Source organism: Macaca thibetana, chromosome 9, assembly GCF_024542745.1.
Source record: "Macaca thibetana thibetana isolate TM-01 chromosome 9, ASM2454274v1, whole genome shotgun sequence".
Classification (NCBI taxonomy): Eukaryota; Metazoa; Chordata; class Mammalia; order Primates; family Cercopithecidae; genus Macaca; species Macaca thibetana.
This window is the reverse complement of record NC_065586.1, coordinates 70,195,873-70,212,245: the sequence shown is the minus strand read 5'-3', so window position 1 is coordinate 70,212,245 and position 16,373 is coordinate 70,195,873. Positions and strand designations below refer to the sequence as shown.

The 16,373-nt window shown below is 37.6% G+C and overlaps 1 protein-coding gene and 1 pseudogene across 2 annotated transcripts in view; one reads left to right on the top strand and one right to left on the bottom strand.

The window, feature by feature from the left end:
- The window catches only part of JMJD1C (jumonji domain containing 1C), a 369,992-nt gene that overhangs the window by 259,427 nt on the left and 94,192 nt on the right, over nt 1-16,373 (bottom strand). The window lies entirely within an intron of this gene.
- Nucleotides 15,094-15,748, top strand: LOC126962166 (PRELI domain-containing protein 1, mitochondrial-like; annotated as a pseudogene).

The following is a 16,373-nucleotide window of genomic DNA, read 5'->3' as shown; positions in this document are numbered from 1 at the left end:
GAAACAATTCAGAAAAACTTTACAGAACTCAAACTCATAAATTTCGAAACTGAAAAGCAACTCCTCAAAAGCTAAGTACAACAGATAAAAATCACCTGGCGCAGTGGCTCATGCCTGTAATCCCAGCACTTCAGGGGGCCGTGGAGGGTGGATCGCCTGAGGTCAGGAATTTGAGACCAGCCTGGCCAAATTAGTGAAACCCCGTCTCTACTAAAAACACAAAAATTAGCCAGGCGTGGTGGCAGGTGACTGTAATCCCAGTTATTCAGGAGGCTAAGGCAGGAGAATCGCTTGAACCCGGGAGGCGAAGGTTGCAGTAAGCCGAAATCGAGCCATTGCACTCCAGCCTGGGCAACAAGAGCGAAACTCTGTCTCAAACAAAAAAACAAAGAACAGATAAAAATCAATGTACATCTAGGAACATCACTGTGAAATTTCCAAGCAGAGACACAAGAAAAGATCCCACAAGTTTCTTTTATATAAAAGATCAAAAACCAGAATGGCATCTGACTGACTTTTTTAAAGCAAATTCAGAATCTAGAAGTCACTGATTAATGCTTTCCAAATTCTGAGGAAAAATCATTTCTAATCTTTCATCTAGAATTCTACATCCACTCAGGTCTGAGTCAAGTTTGAGAGTAGAATTAAGATATTTTCAGACGAACAGGCCATCAAGTATATCTTAAATGTAGGGTTTTTTATTTGTTTTTAAAGGAGTAAGATATACTACATTGATACAAGAGAATAAACTAAGACAAGAAATCCAGGAAAAGAATACAGCGAAAGAGAGGCAAGGAAATCATCAAGATGATAGTCACATAAAATCAGGAGGCCTGGAGGGCCAGTACAGATATAAAGGCCTGAGGAAAGATTTCATAAAGAAGATAAAATTGACAGGATACCTAATATACAAACCTGAATGTACTGAAATGATTTTACATAACTTAGGGAGTATCTGATTAATCAGTGGCAAGTACATATCATTAATTCCAAAAAAATAGTATTTTTCAAGAAATTAAAAGCCAACATATACTAAGTAGCTACCCAAAACCTGTGTTGATACTTTAGAAATAAAACTTTTAAATGTTTACTTTAATGTTCTCTCTTAAGTCTCACGTAGGTTAATTTCTCAAATTACTAATGTTTAATAAGTACTAGTATTTCAAAAGCACAGTCATTACAAACCACTTGTAACTGAAATCTTACTACATACATAAAACAATTTCCATACACAGAAAACTCTAGGAGGGACGGAATTGGCAACCAAAATGAGTGACTGAGGCCAAAGTCTCAACCAATCAAGGTTTATTAAGCCAGCTTTGGGGCCCATCCAGGAAAAACCAACAAATATGTAACTGTTTTTCCAAAGAGATTTTCAGAAGGTTTCCTATTTATGTATTTCCTTAAAGCAGGGGAGGCATGTAGGAAGAGGGGCAGGTAGGCAGTAAGGTGAATGGTTAAATTCCTGTGAGACTTTAATTGGTATCTAGTAAAAACTATATTTTACATAATATTAGGTGAATGAAGGAAAAGGGGAATAAAGGCAAAACCAATTCCTTGGACATTTCTGGGTCAGTGGAAGAATGACTGTTCTTGTCTCTGTTCTGCACCTGAGAAGATAAGATTGTAAATGATATTATCAGTGTGGCACAGAACAGACCTTAGCTTTAGGAGCTTGACTTAGATTGTAGATCTGAAGTTACAATTGGCATGTATCTGTTTGTGGGAGACCAGCAAAGCATTTGCTTTTCAATGATCTGTGGGGGCAGTCTTTCATAGATGCCTGAGGTCTTTTACTTTTACATGGGGATCTGGTTAAGGCATAATGTTAGTAACAGCTACTCATATGAAAGAGAGTGTTGCATGACTCAGACTTCAGGATTAACTTTCCTTTTGCATAAGGAGTCTGGGAGTCCTGGGATTTTTAATTTCCTTTACAGAATCAAGTCTAGGCTGCTCAGTCACAGAGTACTTGGCACACAGGAAGTAATAAATATATATTTGAATAAATGAAAAGATCATATAAGGAAGTATCTTCTCTAGATATATTAAAAGATCTCACTGTCCCTTCCTAAATGCCAGGAAGCATGGTCAAATATCTACCACAAGTAGACCCTAGGTATTCAACTTTAAAATATCGTAACCATTTATAAATGACCCCACAAAACATACAGTGACATACAACATATTATTTCACCAAGGCACAAATTTAATCACATATATTGCATGGCTTTTGTGCAGAGGAAATAGTTGAACGAACTTGGGTGAAGTAAAAAGCATCCACAGTTCAACACATCTATGGATTTCTCCTAAATCTCATCTTTTTGTGATCTCTACTTAGTCTAACATGCTCTACTATTTCTAAAGCAACAAAATGTAACAAAAAAGGTTCTGTTAATACCGTGAAGGAAATGAAGAGTGAATGAGGCGGTGAATGAAAGTGATAATACCTATAAATGTCAGGACCACTGCTAATACCAAGCTGTCATATGAAGAACTGGAAAAATCTTCCGTAAGAATCCAGAGACGTAATTATTAGTTAATAACAGAGCCACGACTAGAAATCAGTCCTAACTTCTAAGCAAATAAACTTTCCAATATACCTTATTACCCTTTCCTTGAGTTAGCATCTTCTTTTTAAAGACAAAAAATATACTGAGCCCAAACCAGTAATTTTATGATTTTATTATATATTATTTTATTTTATTATCATACTCTGACTATTTTGGTTTTCATAATACCCCACACTACACTAACTGTTCCAAATTACTTATTTCTAGCCCCAAGAGAACTCCAGAGCTCTAATGGAGAAAAGTAGATAAGAAAGAGCCATGTCTTCCAACAGGAAACAATCCTAAGCATTTTCAGGTCTTAAGCACTAACTTTCAGTCAACATTAAAACTACTTTTCACGTTGAAACCATGGAGAAAGACAAGAGAATCTTGTTACCAATCAGTCTATGTCCCATTTAAGGAAGAAGTTTTGGACTTCTGGTTCTCAGAGCAATGGTTGTTTCCATCCACCAAATTTGTTGTGATTTGTTATGGCAGCCCTAGGAATCTAATACAGTAAGTTTCACAGATATTATACTGAGTGTAAAAGCCACTGAATGATTCCAGTTATATTAAGTTCAACAACAGGCAAATCTCATCTTTGATGATAGAACTGGTATCAGTGGAACAGAGGGGTGGTACAGACTGGGTAGAGGTATCGGGTTAACTACAGTGAGTGAGAAACATTCTTTGTTTTGATCTAAGTGGTACGTTACGTGAGTAGATACAAATGTGTTACTGTTTTTTTTTTTTTTTTTTTTTTTGAGATGAAGTCTCACTTTTCTCACCCAGGATGGAGTGCAGCGGTGTGATCTTGGCTCACTGCAACCTCCACCTCCCGGGTTCACGCGATTCTACCGCCTCAGCCTCCTGAGTAGATGGGATTACAGGTGCCTGCCACCACGTCCAGCTAATTTTTGTACTTTTAGTAGAGATGGGGTTTCACCATGTTGGCCAGGCCGGTCTCGAACTCCTGACCTCAGGTGATCCGCCTGCCTGGGCCTTCCAGAGTGCTCAGATTACAGGCGTGAGCCACCACACCTGGCCTGATTTTTTTTTTTTTTTTTTTTGAGGCGGAGTCTCACTCTGTTGTCCAGGCTGGAGTGCAGTGGTGCAATCTCGGCTCACTGCAACCTCCAACTCCTGGGTTCAAGTGATTCTCCTGCCTCAGCCTCCTAAGTAGCTGGGACTACAGGTGCGTGCCACCACGCCCAGCTAATTTTTTGTATTTTTAGTAGACACAAGGTTTCACCGTGTTAGCCACTATGGCCTCGATCTCCTGACCTCGTGATCCACCTGCCTTGGCCTCCCAAAGTGTTGGGATTACAGGCATAAGCCACTGCGCCCGGCCCGATTTTTATTTTTTAAATAGAAGATCTTGGCCTTGTTGCCCAGACCGCTCCTGAACTCCTGAGAATTCCTGAGCTCCAGCTATTTGCCTACCTCAGCCTCCCAAAGTGCTGGGATTATAGGTTTGAACCACCATGCCCAGCCAAAAATGTGTTTTTCAAAAACACTAAGAGCTATGTATAATTGACCCTGGAACAATTCAAGGGTTGGGACTGAGGACATCCTGCCCAGTCGAAAAGTTGAGTATAATTTTTGACTCCCCATAAAATTAACTGGTAATAACCTACTGTTGACTGGAAGTCTAAACAATGACATAAATTGTCAATTAACAAATATTTTGTATGTCTATTATATACTGTATTCTTACAATAAAGTAAGCTAGAGAAAAGAAAAAGTTATTATGAGCAAGAGAAAATACATTTACAGTATAATGTACTTATCGATCCCTAAATTTCTGTCTCATGGTATTGAAGTTTGCAAGATTGCACTAACATTAAAAATTATGCAAGGTCTGTGAGAGATCATTTCTTACTGCAATATACTATTTAGTGGAGAGGTGAACTACTCACATGGTGATGTTAGCATCACACTGAGTTTTAAGCAGACACTTGCAACATTTGGGTTCACCAGAGTAAAAACAAGAAGTAGCTAAAAAATTACCACAGCATATACTAAAGTTAATTTTATGCAGTTATGAGTTAACACTGCATCTTTAAGTTTGTTTATATTTCTCTCTACTGTAAATAGTGCCATGTCACATCTCTGTATGGGTAAAGTTCTGATATTTTAACTTTTTAAATAGATTTGTGTATATTTTATGGTAGCAAATGATAAAACTAAGATGTACATATATTTTATACATTTATGACATACCTAACATTTTCTTAATTTTAAAAAAGTATTTCTAGGTTACACGGTTCATCTATCATTTTCAAATTGTTGCAAATCTCTAAAATATACTGCAATATATTTATTTAAAAGTATCTGCATATAAATTGACTCTCAAAGTACAAACCCACCATTGTTCAAGTGTCAACTGCACAGAAGAATAGTATATATGAGGGATGATACTGATTTAATTAAAAGAAATAAGAAAACGGCCAAAATACAAAAAGAGAGCATATCAAAACAATACCACAAAGTAGTTGCTAAATAAACTCCTATTGAAAGACTAAGTAGTTCAGTGTTATCTTAAGACAAGCTATTTTAATCAGGCAGACAAAGATATACAACACAATTTATAAAGTTTAGAATGGTCTCATCTACCAAAGCATATGTATATGTGTGTATCTCTTAAAGAGGTAACAGGAAAAGAGGTTAAAGACAAGCAATCTTCACTGTTTTGATGAGACAGAACTGTTTGGACTTTACCTGGTCTGCTGTTGAATATCAAAAGAGGTTATTATTCTCTTTATGTTTTGCTACCTGAAATATATGGTATTCATGATAAATTTACCTCTGTTACATAACATTCTTAAAATTTATGACATATTCTAGTTTAATATGTGTAGATTTTAATATAGGTTTTCCGAGCGGAATTACAAAATAAAGAGACAATCTCATATTGTAGGAAAATTGTAGGCAAATACTGGGAAGGAGGAAGTCTTAGATTTATTCAGTAAAATAGTTTGCTAAACTTCTTTCTGGTGGGGGAAAGACTCTTGATAGCTCTCTTATGCTGCAGGTAACTTTTCTTCTGTTTAGCTAGGAGACAAAAAACAGCTATCAAGTGACAAATAAGATAATGAAAAAGTGTTTTTTTTTTTCTCTTGGTAAGAAATACTAAGAAATCTAAATAAAGCAAATATTTTAACTTCAGCAAGTATTTAAACTTTTTTCCCTGGATTTCTCTGTCAATTCAGACTAAAAACCAAATGAAAGAGTCAAAAATGTTTGTGGTAAAAATTAGAGAATTTCAAAATTGCTAACACTGAAAAATACCAGATGAACCAAAGAAGATAAAAGGTTACTTGATTCTATTTAAATGTGAAAAAGAACCACAGTGAAAAGTAACTGATAAATACTGAAAGAATGAAAAATACCTACTTTTACAAAGACATCTGGATTTCTTAAAAGTATGCTATCAATACTGTATTTTTTTTTCTTTTTTTTTTGACATGGAGTCTTGCACTGTCGCCCAGGCTGGAGTGCAGCGGCACAATCTCGGCTCACTGCGAGCTCTGCCTCCTGGGTTCATGCCATTCTCCTGCCTCAGCCTCCTGAGTGGCAGGGACTACAGGTGCCCGCCAACATCAGCTAATTTTTTTGTATTTTTAGTAGAGACGGGTTTCACCGTGTTAACCAGGATGATCTCGATGTCCTGACCTCGTGATCCGCCTGCCTCAGCCTCCCAAAGTGCTGGGATTACAGGTGTGAGCCACCGCGCCCAGCCAATACTGTGTATTTTCTAAAGGTATTAAAAACTAAGAAAACTGAATCTACTAAACATTCTTAGTATAGTAACAGTTTCTCTTCAACTTTAAAATGTATATTTGAGTCTGTGTGTTATATATTCTGATTTTAAAATCTCAATTTAGAGATCCCAAGTCTAACCAGGATCACCGTAAGGCTAGAGTTTGTTCCCCATAATTTTCTCAACTCTCACAATGTGAGCACTGTGCTCAAAAGGTAACTGTGATTCCAGTTATTTAGACATACAAGAAAAATCGAGATGCAAGAAAATCAGCCTAACAAAATATATATTAAAAATTTATTCTGGTCCAAGCACAGTGGATCATGTCTGCAATAACAACACTTTGGGAGGCTGAGGAGGGTCAATCACTTGAGGTCAGGAGTTTGAGACCAGCCTGGCCAACATGGTGAAACCTAATTTTTCTTTGCTAAAAATAACAACAACAAAAAAAAAACTTGCCGGGTGTGGTGGCGGGACGCCTGTAGTCCCAGCTACTCGGGTGGCTGAGACAGGAGAATCACTTGAGCCCAGAAGGAAGCGAGCCAAGATCAGGCCACTGCACTCCAGCCTGGGTGATAGAGCGAGAAAAAAAAAATTATTCCAACACTAGAGGAAAAAAAAAAGTTGTCTTGGATGAACTGACAAACAATAGGTTGGTATTCCCAACAAGGCCTTAAAAGTGAATTGAATTTAAGTGAATTTTTGCTTTATGTGCTGTGCCAACTTTGCAACTTAATCCTCTTCAGGATACAACTGCACTGACTTTGGAAGTGACTAAATGTAACAGTATGACTTTGTGTAAAAATATGGTTACTTAGAAAACCCCACTTAAGAATAAAATTTTTCCTTATATAAAATGACTATTATTAATATATAATATCACAGGTATTATATATCAGATATACCTCATTAAGATTAAACCTATACATTTTAGTGTCATTATTCAATTTTTTAAAGTTGCCAGTTTACTAAATTATATAACCCTTCTCCATCTAATAAAACCTTATCAGAAAGTACCAATATGAAAGATTAACTATTATGCGATAGTATTAAACAATTATCGATTATGCTTCCTTTAAAACTTTTATATATCAAAATATGAAACTAGTTCTCACTTGTAATATAACTTGTATTACAAACCATTAGTTCAGTTCATGTGGATTCAGCAAAACTTTATCATAGGTGTTTGATTTTTAAATTTTAATTCAGCATATTCTTAGAACTCCCATGACCTTTAAAAAATATTTTTATTTTTGTAAAGTGATAGGTACACACAGTCAAAACTTTCAATCATAATCCTCTGGAAGAACTAATTCAGTATATAAACCTAAGACATACAAAATGGTTACAAAACTGTAAAATGAAACTATGTAAGATCATATTCCTTAAATTTTCCTTAAAATCTTCTCATAACCTAACACAATGAAAAGCAACTGCAATGCCCTACAGAAAACAAGCACCTGCAGAAAAAGATACAGTCTGGCAACTGCTGGTACTATCAATTCATCACTTCATTCTTAAACATTAAGGCAACTCCTTCCCCTTCCTGTACGCTCAATCCATGAAGTTGAAGAAAACAGAGCTTACAGTGTTTTTGCTGAACTCCCACAACTACACAGCTGAACCCATTTCATTCTCTAAAGAAATACTGTCCTTCAGAGAAGAGGCTTTAAAGTGGATTCATGCAGTATCCTGCTTTTAGCGAGAAGTTCCAGGTAGGGAAACTGCTCTGTGATGCATTTAACCCCTATCAAAAAGCCTCTATTAAAAAATAAAAAAAGCCAACCAAAGATGATACCTGCGATCAAACAAGAACACTAAGATAAGAGAAATTTTACAACGTTTAAATTGTACAGGAAAACATGATCATGGAAAAAATAACACACAAACTCTAATAACAATTAACTACATAGCCAAAAACATTTTAAGTCTCAAAGTAAAACATAATTCACATAACAATCAGCATTTATCTTAGTTTATATTTTTTTTTTCAATAATAAACATTTAAAAGTCAGCTGAATTGCAATCCATAATTGTAGGAAAAATCTATCTCATTTTATCCATGTTTTTCAATGTATCCTTAAAATTTTAGAAAGCATGTGATATTATTTTAAAAAAGCATTTAAACATTTCTTTGGCATGTTATTAAAGCATGAAAGGCCTGTCAAATAACAAGGGGAAAACTGTCTCGTTGGCTGATCATGCTGTGCTGGCAATTTCTCAAACATCTGCTAAAGGTCAGATTTCCACTGCATGAAACCAATCAATGGAACTATACAATTCTCCTACCACTTTAAGAAGCTAAACAAAGAACACTATTTTACATAAGTAATGAAATATAACTTAGCTTTGTAATAAATTGTAGCAAAGCCTACCCCCTCATCACAGAATTCACACATTTTAAAAATGCTTACAAAATTCTATTTGCTAAATTTTAACCGGTTTACTGTATTCACCAAATACGTATACAAAACTCTAATTTTCCGTTGGCAAAAACTAAACAACTGATTTTTCAATTTCACACTGCAAAAAGTGCTGCATGTTCAAACAAAATTTTAAGGATGATTTTAACAGTAAATATTTATGATTTTTTACTAGTCTGAAAACATCTAACAGTGGGTCACTAAGAAGACAGAATCACTTTGCAACTAATTCACATTACTAGTTGAGTTGACACAAGAAACTACATTGTTAAAACTAAACTTGTCACAGGATCATACTGATTTCTCTGTGATCAAAGTGACTGATGTCACCTACTTTGAATAAATTTTTTACCCAAACCATCCTGAAAATATTTCACAGTCTACAACTCAGGAAACTTGCCCAATTATTTAAACAAGTAATTGAATGCAACGGGTTATCAAACAATTGAAGTTAAATATATGTTAAGAAGCACGCTCAATGCACATACATAGATGACGTACTACTATACTGAGTTTTTAAGAGCAGAAATTAAATTAAAGCTCAATTTAAAATGTTTTTTCCTTCAAAGTACCACCCTATGTAGTTAAATACTCAAATTGCTACCAAACTTTTATTAAGTATATTATGGCTATAGTGATGACAAAGATTTAAAATATGCCCCTTTTTATAAGCCTGTCCAACTACAAATGAACAATTTTAAATTCTGGATTAAAACACTTTGCCAAATGGCCCTCATAAAATTAGTGAGCAAAATCTGAATAATCCAGTGACTACACAAAGACTTGTTAAAAAACTTGTTAACATTTTCATAACATAGTAATCTTGTGCCTCATTTAAAAATATGTTGAAGCTGACTAGGAAACAGATGGATAAAACTGTCTCTGTGATTATGCTATATTCTACAGAAGTTCCATCATACTGTATATATTAAATATTTCCTTCCAAACAATGAAAACATAGAGAATTTACTTCTAATGAAACTTGTATTAAGAAAGTTAGGTCCTAAACAATCCACTCCCTTAAGGAATACTGCAAGGCAACTGGAATAAGCCAGTTATTGTCAACAATTAGACCAGTATCATTTTCCTGTGTAACACAGACAAGTTTTTATTTTTCAGTGAACTCAACTATTTCAGGTCATAATTTTGCTCTAATAAACCTAATGACTTTATAGAGGCTTAAAATTTAATTCTAAAGAAAGATCAACATTGAGACTACATTAAATATTTTCAAAAAATATTCTCATCACAGAAAGATAAATAACCTTTAGCTTTTAAGGGGCCTAAATCGAAATCATATTCTATTGTATTTTGTTACAGCAGTAGCTCAATAATTTAGATATGCATCAGAATCTAACTGAGGGCTTTTAAAGCAGACTGCTTAGCCATACCACTACAGTTTCTGATTCAGAAGATCTGAGGCAGGATCAGATAATTTGCATTTCAAACAAATTCCCAAGTAATGCCAATGATACTTGGTCTGGGGACCACACTTTAAAAATTACCATACTCAAGGATACTTGTAAGATACATCCTGACAAAATATCTAATCTATCACACATACAGTTTTGAAATTAATCTTTCTTTAACCACATTTAAGAGGCACTAAGTGGTTATTCAGAAATTATCCCATGATTTTCCACTACCAATAACATCCAAATTTATTATGTCTGGTACTGAAGGTACAACAAATAAAACAATTAGATTTAATCTCAATTTTCCTGTATGGCTCAAAAGAAAGTATACCTTCACAATTTTTTCTTAAAAGTCATGCCAAAACCAGTCAATATTTTCTATGCATTTATGCATCAGACATTATTATGTGCTGAGTTACAAACAATAAAAGGCTTACAGTAGAAAAATAGTAAAAATAAATTTAAAAGCCCATCCTACTGAAAGGACAGACATATAAACAAATAATTAAAATATCATGTGGGGGTTTCTGCTTCCTGTATATTTGAGAACTACCATTCCCACGACCATTAAAAATCTAGATAAGGGGCCTGGCATGGTGGTTCACACCTGTAATCCCAGCATTTTGGGAGGCCAAGGCGGTGGATCACCAGGTCAGGAGTTCAAGACCAGCCTGGCCGATATAGTGAAACTCTGTCTGTACTAAAAATACAAAAATTAGCCAGGCATGGTGGCACACGCCTGTAGTCCCAGCTACTCAGAAGGCTGAGGCAAGGAGAATCACTTGAACCCAGGAGGCGGAGGTTGCAGTGAGCCGAGATCATGCCACTGCACTCTAACATGGGCAACAGAGTGAGACTCCATTTCCAAAAAAAAAAAAAATCTAGATAAGGGCCAGGCGCAGTGACCCCTGTCTGTAACCCCAGTACTTTGGGAGGCCGAAGGGGGTAAATCACCTGAGGTCAGGAGTTCAAAACCAGCCTGACCAATGTGGTGAAACCCCGTCTCTACTAAAAAATACAAAAATTAGCAGGGCATGGTGGCGGACACCTGTAATCCCAGCTACTCGGGAGTCTGAGGCAGGAGAATTGCTTGAACCCGGGAGGCGGAGGTTGCAGTAAGTCAAGATCACATCATTGCACTCCAGCCCGGGAGACAGAGCAAAACTCTTGTCTCGAGAAAAAAAAAAAAAAAAAAAAAAAAAAAAAAAAAAAAAAAAAACTAGGTAAGATATACTTTAAGTTTGGGGGTTTTAAGCCATGTACTAATCAGACAGACAAGAATTACTGAGCCAAGACCTGAAAAGGTGTGAAACCAAGGGAGAGAAATAAGCAAAGCACTGTCAGCTACTTTTGCCCTGGGGTTGAAAGGCCAAGCAATACACTTGGTGGCTTCCACAAAACAGATCTAACAAAGTCCAAATTCAGGGTCCAACAAAGGTAAAGACCCTGATTGAGTTAGAATTCAGAAAGGCTATATCCTGGGAGCAAAGGTGACCCAGAATTAAGTCAGTTATTTTATGGTCTGCGGTCCAGCTTTGAGTAACCAAGGTGGCTTCAAAAATCTCAAATCACACTAAGAAAAGGATAATCGGACAATCCCTATCACCAGGCACCTGGATGAAAGAAATACAAATCCTCTATGAAAACAAAAACAAAAAGGCCAGGCACAGTGGCTCACGCCTGTAATCCCAGCACTCTGAGAGGCCAAGGCAGGCAGATCACGAGGTCAGAAGTTCAAGACCAGCCTGGCCAATATGAGGAAACCCCATCCCTATTAAAAATACAAAAATTAGCCAGGCATGGTGGCGCACGCCTGCAATCCCAGCTACTCAAGAGGCTGAGGCAGGAGAATCGCTTGAACCCAGGAGGCGGAGGTTGCAGTAAGCCAAGATCATCCCACTGCACTTCAGCCTGGGTGACAGAGGAGACGCTGTCTCACACACACACACACACAAATCACCCCAGACATTATTTCTACAACTAATTTTTCAAACGAAGGGACCAGCACACAATCAAAGATAAACAAGTATATGAGAAAATAAGGTGACATGAAGAAAAACCAGCAGAATCAATAACAAAATTTTAAAGTATTTCTGTAAAACTAAATGCCAACATAGTACCACATACGAAAATTTGTGAACACAGTGTAAGAATAAAGGGGAAAATCTAAAGGCTCAAATGGGCCTTTAAGGCCCATTTAAAGACTAAAAAAGGGCTGGGTATGGGGGCTCACACCTTGTAATCCCAGCAGTTTGGGAGGTGGAGGCAGGTGTAGCATAGATCGCTTGAACTTTGTAGTTCAAGACCAGCCTGGACAACATGGCAAAACCCTGTCTCAACATAAAATACAAAAATTAGCCAGGCATGGTGGCACACACCTTTAGTCCCAGTTACGTGTGTGTGTGTAGGGGCGGGGGGCAGGAGGCAGGGGCTGAGGCAGGAGGATCACTTGAGCCCGGGAATCCGAGGAGGCAATGAGCCATCTTCGCACCTGTCTCGGTAACAAAATGAGACCCAGTCTCAAAATAAATAAATAAATAAATAAATAAAATAAATACAGGAGGCTAGGAAAGAATGAGTTAGGAATGCACTTGACAAAATTAGAAAGAGAACTGCAAAACAAACTCTATGAAAGTAAAAGGAAAGAAAATAAAGAACAGAGTAGAAATCAACAAAGTACAAAACAAACATTGTATAATGGAGACCGAAAAACCAAAATTTGCATTTTTGAAAATATTAATGAAACTGATAACTTACTGGTGAGACTTAGAAAACCCAAGCAAGACAAAAAAGTGAAAAAGACACTGCAGCAGATCTTACAGACATTGCTTATAAGATGCAAACTTAGGCTGGGCACGATGGCTCACGCTTATAATCCCAGCACTTTGGGAGGCCAAGGCGGGCGTATCACCTGAAGTCAGGAGTTCGAGACCAGCCTGACTCATATGGTGAAACCCCGTCTCTACTAAAAACACAAAATTAGCCGGGTGTGGTGGCTCACGCCTGTAATCCCAGCTACGCAGGAGGCTGAGGCAGGAGAATCGCTTAAATCCAGGAGGCGGAGGTTGCAGTTAGCTGAGATTGCACCATTGCACTCCAGCCTGGGCAAGAAGAGTGAAACTCCATCTCAAAAAAAGAAAGAAAAAGAAAAAAAAAAGATGCAAACTTAGCTGGCAAAACTATATAGAGCAAAGCAAGAAAATTATTGCCATAAAGTTGGCAATTATCTCTAAGTAGAAGAAAAGATTTGTGATGGCTGAGAAGTTGAAACTGTGGAGGTTCTGGAGTGTTGGAAAGATTTGTGATGGCTGAGAAGTTGAAACTGTGGAGGTTCTGGAGTGTTGGCAACGTTCTAGTTCTTGATCTAGGGGATAGTTACACAGGTGTTCTTCATAATGACTGAGTTGCACATTTGTACTTTGTGCACTTTTTCTGTTATTATTATGAACTGCTGTGCTCCTTTCCCCCAATTCATATATTGAAGTCCTAACCCCTGATGTGACTGACTATATTTGGAGATAGGACCTTTAAGGAGATAATTAAGAATAAATGAGGTCATATGGGTGAGACCCTGAAGTGAAATCTGATTAAGACTGGCATCCCTGTAAGAGGAAGAAATATCAGAGCTTCACTTCCTCTTTGCTTCTTTTACCCTGTCACACATAGAGAAGGCCATGTGAGGACATGGCAAGAAAGCAGCCTTCTGCAACCCAGGAAGAGAGCCAACACTAGAAACCAACCCTGATGGCACCATGATCTTGAATTTGTGGCCTCCAGAACTGTGAGAAAATTAATTTCTGTTTTTAAGCTACCTGTCTATGATATTCTGCTATGGCAACCCTAGCAAACTAATACAGTCCCATATCACTTTTTAAAAGATCATAAATACAAGGTGATAAAATTTAAAGATAAAAATACAATGAAACATTTTTTGAGATCATAGAGGAGACAGAGACCATTTATTATAAAAACAATGTGTATTTAAAAAGAAGGGGCTGGGCGTAGTGGCTCACACCGTAATCCCAGCACTTTGGGAGGCCGAGGTAGGTGGATCACCTGAGGTTGATAGTTCGAGACCAGCCTGGCCAACATGGTGAAAACCCCAGTTCTACTAAAAATACAAAAATTAACCATGTGTGGTGGTGTACACCTGTAATCCCAGCTACATGGGAGGCTGAGGCAGGAGAATGGCTTGAACCTAGGAGGCGGGGTTGCAGTGAGCCAAGATCACGCCATCGCCATCGCACTCCAGCCTGGGAGACTCCGTATCAAAACAAACAAACAGACAAACAAAAGACAATGAAGTCATCCCCAATGCATATCTTAGCCACAGGTTACTTACTATCCTTACGAAAATCTCATTTCACAAGAAAGAAAATGAAAAAGCTGTATAAAGTTTGTTGTTGTTTTTTTTCCTTTTCACCACTAGTTTTACAAGTCTTACTCTCAGTATCTATATCTAGTATAAGATAATATTTTCTCCAAAAGAGAAAAAGACAGAAAATTAGTAAGGTACTTGGCTTCACCTACATTACTGATTTAGCGTAGTTAAAAATATACTTTATCATCAAGTATAAAACTACCAATCAGATGTTTTAATATTCCCTTTGCTTCTATTATTTCCTTTAAAAGTACACAGATTCAAAAATAACTTTAAGACATCCTCGTTAAAAATAAGTATCATGGTTTATAATGTGTTTTCTGTATGTAAGTAATGCCGGCCACACTTATAACAGCATTTGCTATACACAAGTCTTTAAGATATATTAAGACAGTGGACAACTCATTGCGGTGGCGGCGGCAGATGCTTGGGCACGGTGCAGTGGTGACTCGAGCTACGAGCCTGGTGGCAGTTGTTCACCAAGCTCCGGCCCCCGCGTGTCTCCCAGGCTCCACACCCCTGATGCTACACAGGTGCTGAGACCACTCCGGCCGGGACAATGGTCAAGTATTTCCTGGGCCAGAGCGTGCTCCAGAGTTCCTGGGACCAAGTGTTCGCCAACTTCTGGCAGCAGTACCCGAACCCCTACAGCAAACATGTGTTGACAGAAGACACAGTACACCAGGCGGCGACTGCTGACCAGAAACTGCTGTCCCGGCGACTCCTGACCAAGACCAACAGGATGCCCCACTGGGCTAAGCAACTGTTTCCTGTCAATGTTGTTCACTTGGTGTACATCCTGAAGGACTCTATGTGGACCCACAGAATCAGACCATGACCACCTTCACCCGGAACAACAACCATGCCCGGCTGATGGTGGTGGAGAAACGATGTATGCACTGTGTAAACTCTGACAACAGTGGCTGAACCAAAATCTGCAGGGAAGCCTGGGTCTCCTCTAGCTTATTTGGTGTTACCAGAGATGTCCAGGAATTTGGTCTTGCCCGGTTCAAAAGCAACGAGTTCAAGACTATGAAGGGTTTTGAATATATCTTGGCGAAGATGCAATGCGAGGCCCCTTCTAAAACACTTGTTGAGACAGCCAAGGAAACCAAGGAGCACGCAAAGGAGATGGCACTGGTAGCTACAGAGAAGGCAAGGACCTCACCAGCAAGGCAGCCACCTAGAAGCAGCAGCAGCAGCAGTTTGTATAGCCAGCCCACCACCACCACAGCATCCCAGTTTGGTTTAGCCCCCTCTGCCCTCCTCTCCACTGTACTTTATCATTAAAAATCAACTTCCAGCCCTAAAAGTACATATATTTATTTATTAAGACAGCTGATCAATTACTTTACCAAACAACATAGATTTAATGAAGGAATTAATATGAGAGGACAGGACTAAAAAAACAAGTCACCTTAAAAACAGGAAAACATTTTTCTTTTCACAGTAAAGGAATTATACCAATTACTTTTTAAAAATGAAATTCTCCTTTGTAAATGTATATACTTAGTTTATGTACTAAGAATATTCTTTGTAACTCTGATTTCAATTACAGTGCCAGTAAAGAACATTTTTCTCTAAGTTAACTTGCATTAATATTGACAGAAGATCAATTAACTAAATTTTACAAATTATTTCACAAAGATTACAAAAGACTCACTCATTACAAAACATTCACTACCTGAAATGTCAGAACAGTGTTCAACAGGTCAAAGACATCAACTGAATGTTTCCATAGTTCTGATCCTTAAAATTCCTTTCTTGATGTAGTAGGAACTAAATTTGCACAGAAGCAGAACTTTGGAATACATGAGAAACTTTTCAGTGACTGTAAGC